This window comes from Schistocerca piceifrons, chromosome 9 (genome assembly GCF_021461385.2).
Source record: "Schistocerca piceifrons isolate TAMUIC-IGC-003096 chromosome 9, iqSchPice1.1, whole genome shotgun sequence".
In the NCBI taxonomy this organism is placed as follows: Eukaryota; Metazoa; Arthropoda; class Insecta; order Orthoptera; family Acrididae; genus Schistocerca; species Schistocerca piceifrons.
The window spans coordinates 111,051,006-111,057,724 of record NC_060146.1 but is presented as its reverse complement, the minus strand read 5'-3'; positions in this window follow the sequence as shown (position 1 = coordinate 111,057,724).

Below are 6,719 nucleotides of genomic sequence, written 5' to 3'. Positions count from 1 at the left end.
TGAGGAACAACCGAGTTAGTACATTTCAAACATGAAAAAGGTCATTTTAAAATCAACATGAAAAACCAAAATTCCAAAAGTACAAAACACAAAAAAATGCTTACCGGAGAGAGAAAATGTATCATGTTCAGCACCCTCCTCCCGCCCTGTGGTGCAACTGATGTCCCTTTCTCCAAAAATGTACTCAATGGGACCGTAATGATGCAACCACACACAAGTTGACCTGCTGTGAGGAACAACCGAGTTAGTACGTTTCAAACATGAAAAAGGTCATTTTAAATTCAACATGAAAAACCAAAATTCCAAAAGTATAAAACACAAAAAAATGCTTACCGAAGAGAGAAAATGTATCGTGCTCAGCACCCTCCTCCCGCCCTGTGGTGCAACTGATGTCCCTTTCTCCAAAAATGTACTCAATGGGACCGTAATGTTGCAACCACACACAAGTTGACCTGCTGTGAGGAACAACCGAGTTAGTACATTTCAAACATGAAAAAGGTAATTTTAAAATCAACATGAAAAACCAAAATTCCAAAAGTATAAAACACAAAAAAATGCTTACCAAAGAGAGAAAATGTATCGTGCTCAGCACCCTCCTCCCACTCTGTGGTGCAACTGATGTCCCTTTCTCCAAAAATGTACTCAATGGGACCGTAATGTTGCAACCACACACAAGTTGACCTGCTGTGAGGAACAACCGAGTTAGTACATTTCAAACATGAAAAAGGTAATTTTTAAATCAACATGAAAAACCAAAATTCCAAAAGTATAAAACACAAAAAAATGCTTACCGAAGAGAGAAAATGTATCGTGCTCAGCACCCTCCTCCCACTCTGTGGTGCAACTGATGTCCCTTTCTCCAAAAATGTACTCAATGGGACCGTAATGTTGCAACCACACACAAGTTGACCTGCTGTGAGGAACAACCGAATTAGTACATTTGAATTATGAAAAAGGTCATTTTAAAATCAACATGAAAAACCAAAATTCCAAAAGTATAAAACACAAAAAAATGCTTACCGAAGAGAGAAAATGTATCGTGCTCAGCACCCTCCTCCCGCCCTGTGGTGCAACTGATGTCCCTTTCTCCAAAAATGTACTCAATGGGACTGTAATGTTGCAACCACACACAAGTTGACCTGCTGTGAGGAACAACCGAGTTAGTACATTTCAAACATGAAAAAGGTCATTTTAAAATCAACATGAAAAACCAAACATCCAAAAGTATAAAACACAAAAAAATGCTTACCGAAGAGAGAAAATGTATCGTGCTCAGCACCCTCCTCATGCCCTGTGGTGCAACTGATGTCCCTTTCTCCAAAAATGTACTCAATGGGACCGTAATGTTGCAACCACACACAAGTTGACCTGCTGTGAGGAACAACCGAGTTAGTACATTTCAAACATGAAAAAGATCATTATAAAATCAACATGAAAAACCAAAATTCCAAAAGTATAAAACACAAAAAAATGCTTACCGAAGAGAGAAAATGTATCGTGCTCAGCACCCTCCTCCCGCCCTGTGGTGCAACTGATGTCCCTTTCTCCAAAAATGTACTCTATGGGACCGTAATGTTGCAACCACACACAAGTTGACCTGCTGTGAGGAACAACCGAGTTAGTACATTTCAAACATGAAAAAGGTCATTTTAAAATGAACATGAAAAACCAAAATTCCAAAAGTATAAAACACAAAAAAATGCTTACCGAAGAGAGAAAATGTATCGTGCTCAGCACCCTCCTCCCGCCCTGTGGTGCAACTGATGTCCCTTTCTCCAAAAATGTACTTAATGGGACCGTAATGTTGCAACCACACACAAGTTGACCTGCTGTGAGGAACAACCGAGTTAGTACATTTCAAACATGAAAAAGGTCATTTTAAAATCAACATGATAAACCAAAATTCCAAAAGTATAAAACACAAAAAAATGCTTACCGAAGAGAGAAAATGTATCGTGCTCAGCACCCTCCTCCCGCCCTGTGGTGCAACTGATGTCCCTTTCTCCAAAAATGTACTCAATGGGACCGTAATGTTGCAACAACACACAAGTTGACCTGCTGTGAGGAACAACCGAGTTAGTACATTTCAAACATGAAAAAGGTAATTTTAAAATCAACATGAAAAACCAAAATTCCAAAAGTATAAAACACAAAAAAATGCTTACCGAAGAGAGAAAATGTATCGTGCTCAGCACCCTCCTCCCGCCCTGTGGTGCAACTTATGTCCCTTTCTCCAAAAATGTACTCAATGGGACTGTAATGTTGCAACCACACACAAGTTGACCTGCTGTGAGGAACAACCGAGTTAGTACATTTCAAACATGAAAACGGTCATTTTAAAGTCAACATGAAAAACCAAAATTCCAAAAGTATAAAACACAAAAAAATGCTTACCGAAGAGAGAAAATGTATCGTGCAAAGCACCCTCCTCCCGCCCTGTGGTGCATATGATGTCTCTTTCTCCAAAAATGTACTCAATGGGACCGTAATGTTGCAACCACACACAAGTTGACCTGCTGTGAGGAACAACCGAGTTAGTACATTTCAAACATGAAAAAGGTCATTTTAAAATCAACATGAAAAACCAAAATTCCAAAAGTATAAAACACAAAAAAATGCTTACCGAAGAGAGAAAATGTATCGTGCTCAGCACCCTCCTCCCGCCCTGTGGTGCAACTGATGTCCCTTTCTCCAAAAATGTACTCAATGGGACCGTAATGTTGCAACCACACACAAGTTGACCTGCTGTGAGGAACAACCGAGTTAGTACATTTCAAACATGAAAAAGGTCATTTTAAAGTCAACATGAAAAACCAAAATTCCAAAACTATAAAACACAAAAAAATGCTTACCGAAGAGAGAAAATGTATCGTGCTCAGCATCCTCCTCCCGCCCTGTGGTGCAACTGATGTCCCTTTCTCCAAAAATGTACTCAATGGGACCGTAATGTTGCAACCACACACAAGTTGACCTGCTGTGAGGAACAACCGAGTTAGTACATTTCAAACATGAAAAAGGACATTTTAAAATCAACATGAAAAACCAAAATTCCAAAAGTATAAAACACAAAAAAATGATTACCGAAGAGAGAAAATGTATCGTGCAAAGCACCCTCCTCCCGCCCTGTGGTGCAACTGAAGTCTCTTTCTCCAAAAATGTACTCAATGGGACCGTAATGTTGCAACCACACACAAGTTGACCTGCTGTGAGGAACAACCGAGTTAGTACATTTCAAACATGAAAAAGGTCATTTTAAAATCAACATGAAAAACCAAAATTCCAAAAGTATAAAACACAAAAAAATGCTTACCGAAGAGAGAAAATGTATCGTGCTCAGCACCCTCCTCCCGCCCTGTGGTGCAACTGATGTCCCTTTCTCCAAAAATGTACTCAATGGGACCGTAATGTTGCAACCACACACAAGTTGACCTGCTGTGAGGAACAACCGAGTTAGTACATTTCAAACATGAAAAAGGTCATTTTAAAATCAACATGAAAAACCAAAATTCCAAAAGTACAAAACACAAAAAAATGCTTACCGGAGAGAGAAAATGTATCATGTTCAGCACCCTCCTCCCGCCCTGTGGTGCAACTGATGTCCCTTTCTCCAAAAATGTACTCAATGGGACCGTAATGTTGCAACCACACACAAGTTGACCTGCTGTGAGGAACAACCGAGTTAGTACGTTTCAAACATGAAAAAGGTCATTTTAAATTCAACATGAAAAACCGAAATTCCAAAAGTATAAAACACAAAAAAATGCTTACCGAAGAGAGAAAATGTATCGTGCTCAGCACCCTCCTCCCGCCCTGTGGTGCAACTGATGTCCCTTTCTCCAAAAATGTACTCAATGGGACCGTAATGTTGCAACCACACACAAATTGACCTGCTGTGAGGAACAACCGAGTTAGTACATTTCAAACATGAAAAAGGTCATTTTAAAATCAACATGAAAAACCAAAATTCCAAAAGTATAAAACACAAAAAAATGCTTACCAAAGAGAGAAAATGTATCGTGCTCAGCACCCTCCTCGCACTCTGTGGTGCAACTGATGTCCCTTTCTCCAAAAATGTACTCAATGGGACCGTAATGTTGCAACCACACACAAGTTGACCTGCTGTGAGGAACAACCGAGTTAGTACATTTCAAACATGAAAAAGGTATTTTTTAAAACAACATGAAAAACCAAAATTCCAAAAGTATAAAACACAAAAAAATGCTTACCGAAGAGAGAAAATGTATCGTGCTCAGCACCCTCCTCCCACTCTGTGGTGCAACTGATGTCCCTTTCTCCCAAAATGTACTCAATGGGGCCGTAATGTTGCAACCACACACAAGTTGACCTGCTGTGAGGAACAACCGAATTAGTACATTTGAATTATGAAAAAGGTCATTTTAAAATCAACATGAAAAACCAAAATTCCAAAAGTATAAAACACAAAAAAATGCTTACCGAAGAGAGAAAATGTATCGTGCTCAGCACCCTCCTCCCGCCCTGTGGTGCAACTGATGTCCCTTTCTCCAAAAATGTACTCAATGGGACTGTAATGTTGCAACCACACACAAGTTGACCTGCTGTGAAGAACAACCGAGTTAGTACATTTCAAACATGAAAAAGGTCATTTTAAAATCAAAATGAAAAACGAAACTTCCAAAAGTATAAAACACAAAAAAATGCTTACCGAAGAGAGAAAATGTATCGTGCTCAGCACCCTCCTCCCGCCCTGTGGTGCAACTGATGTCCCTTTCTCCAAAAATGTACTTAATGGGACCGTAATGTTGCAACCACACACAAGTTGACCTGCTGTGAGGAACAACCGAGTTAGTACATTTCAAACATGAAAAAGGTCATTTTAAAATCAACATGATAAACCAAAATTCCAAAAGTATAAAACACAAAAAAATGCTTACCGAAGAGAGAAAATGTATCGTGCTCAGCACCCTCCTCCCGCCCTGTGGTGCAACTGATGTCCCTTTCTCCAAAAATGTACTCAATGGGACCGTAATGTTGCAACCACACACAAGTTGACCTGCTGTGAGGAACAACCGAGTTAGTACATTTCAAACATGAAAAAGGTAATTTTAAAATCAACATGAAAAACCAAAATTCCAAAAGTATAAAACACAAAAAAATGCTTACCGAAGAGAGAAAATGTATCGTGCTCAGCACCCTCCTCCCGCCCTGTGGTGCAACTTATGTCCCTTTCTCCAAAAATGTACTCAATGGGACTGTAATGTTGCAACCACACACAAGTTGACCTGCTGTGAGGAACAACCGAGTTAGTACATTTCAAACATGAAAACGGTCATTTTAAAGTCAACATGAAAAACCAAAATTCCAAAGGTATAAAACACAAAAAAATGCTTACCGAAGAGAGAAAATGTATCGTGCAAAGCACCCTCCTCCCGCCCTGTGGTGCATATGATGTCTCTTTCTCCAAAAATGTACTCAATGGGACCGTAATGTTGCAACCACACACAAGTTGACCTGCTGTGAGGAACAACCGAGTTAGTACATTTCAAACATGAAAAAGGTCATTTTAAAATCAACATGAAAAACCAAAATTCCAAAAGTATAAAACACAAAAAAATGCTTACCGAAGAGAGAAAATGTATCGTGCTCAGCACCCTCCTCCCGCCCTGTGGTGCAACTGATGTCCCTTTCTCCAAAAATGTACTCAATGGGACCGTAATGTTGCAACCACACACAAGTTGACCTGCTGTGAGGAACAACCGAGTTAGTACATTTCAAACATGAAAAAGGTCATTTTAAAGTCAACATGAAAAACCAAAATTCCAAAATTATAAAACACAAAAAAATGCTTACCGAAGAGAGAAAATGTATCGTGCTCAGCATCCTCCTCCCGCCCTGTGGTGCAACTGATGTCCCTTTCTCCAAAAATGTACTCAATGGGACCGTAATGTTGCAACCACACACAAGTTGACCTGCTGTGAGGAACAACCGAGTTAGTACATTTCAAACATGAAAAAGGACATTTTAAAATCAACATGAAAAACCAAAATTCCAAAAGTATAAAACACAAAAAAATGATTACCGAAGAGAGAAAATGTATCGTGCAAAGCACCCTCCTCCCGCCCTGTGGTGCAACTGATGTCTCTTTCTCCAAAAATGTACTCAATGGGACCGTAATGTTGCAACCACACACAAGTTGACCTGCTGTGAGGAACAACCGAGTTAGTACATTTCAAACATGAAAAAGGTCATTTTAAAATCAACATGAAAAACCAAAATTCCAAAAGTATAAAACACAAAAAAATGCTTACCGAAGAGAGAAAATGTATCGTGCTCAGCACCCTCCTCCCGCCCTGTGGTGCAACTGATGTCCCTTTCTCCAAAAATGTACTCAATGGGACCGTAATGTTGCAACCACACACAAGTTGACCTGCTGTGAGGAACAACCGAGTTAGTACATTTCAAACATGAAAAAGGTCATTTTAAAATCAACATGAAAAACCAAAATTCCAAAAGTACAAAACACAAAAAAATGCTTACCGGAGAGAGAAAATGTATCATGTTCAGCACCCTCCTCCCGCCCTGTGGTGCAACTGATGTCCCTTTCTCCAAAAATGTACTCAATGGGACCGTAATGTTGCAACCACACACAAGTTGACCTGCTGTGAGGAACAACCGAGTTAGTACGTTTCAAACATGAAAAAGGTCATTTTAAATTCAACATGAAAAACCGAAATTCCAAA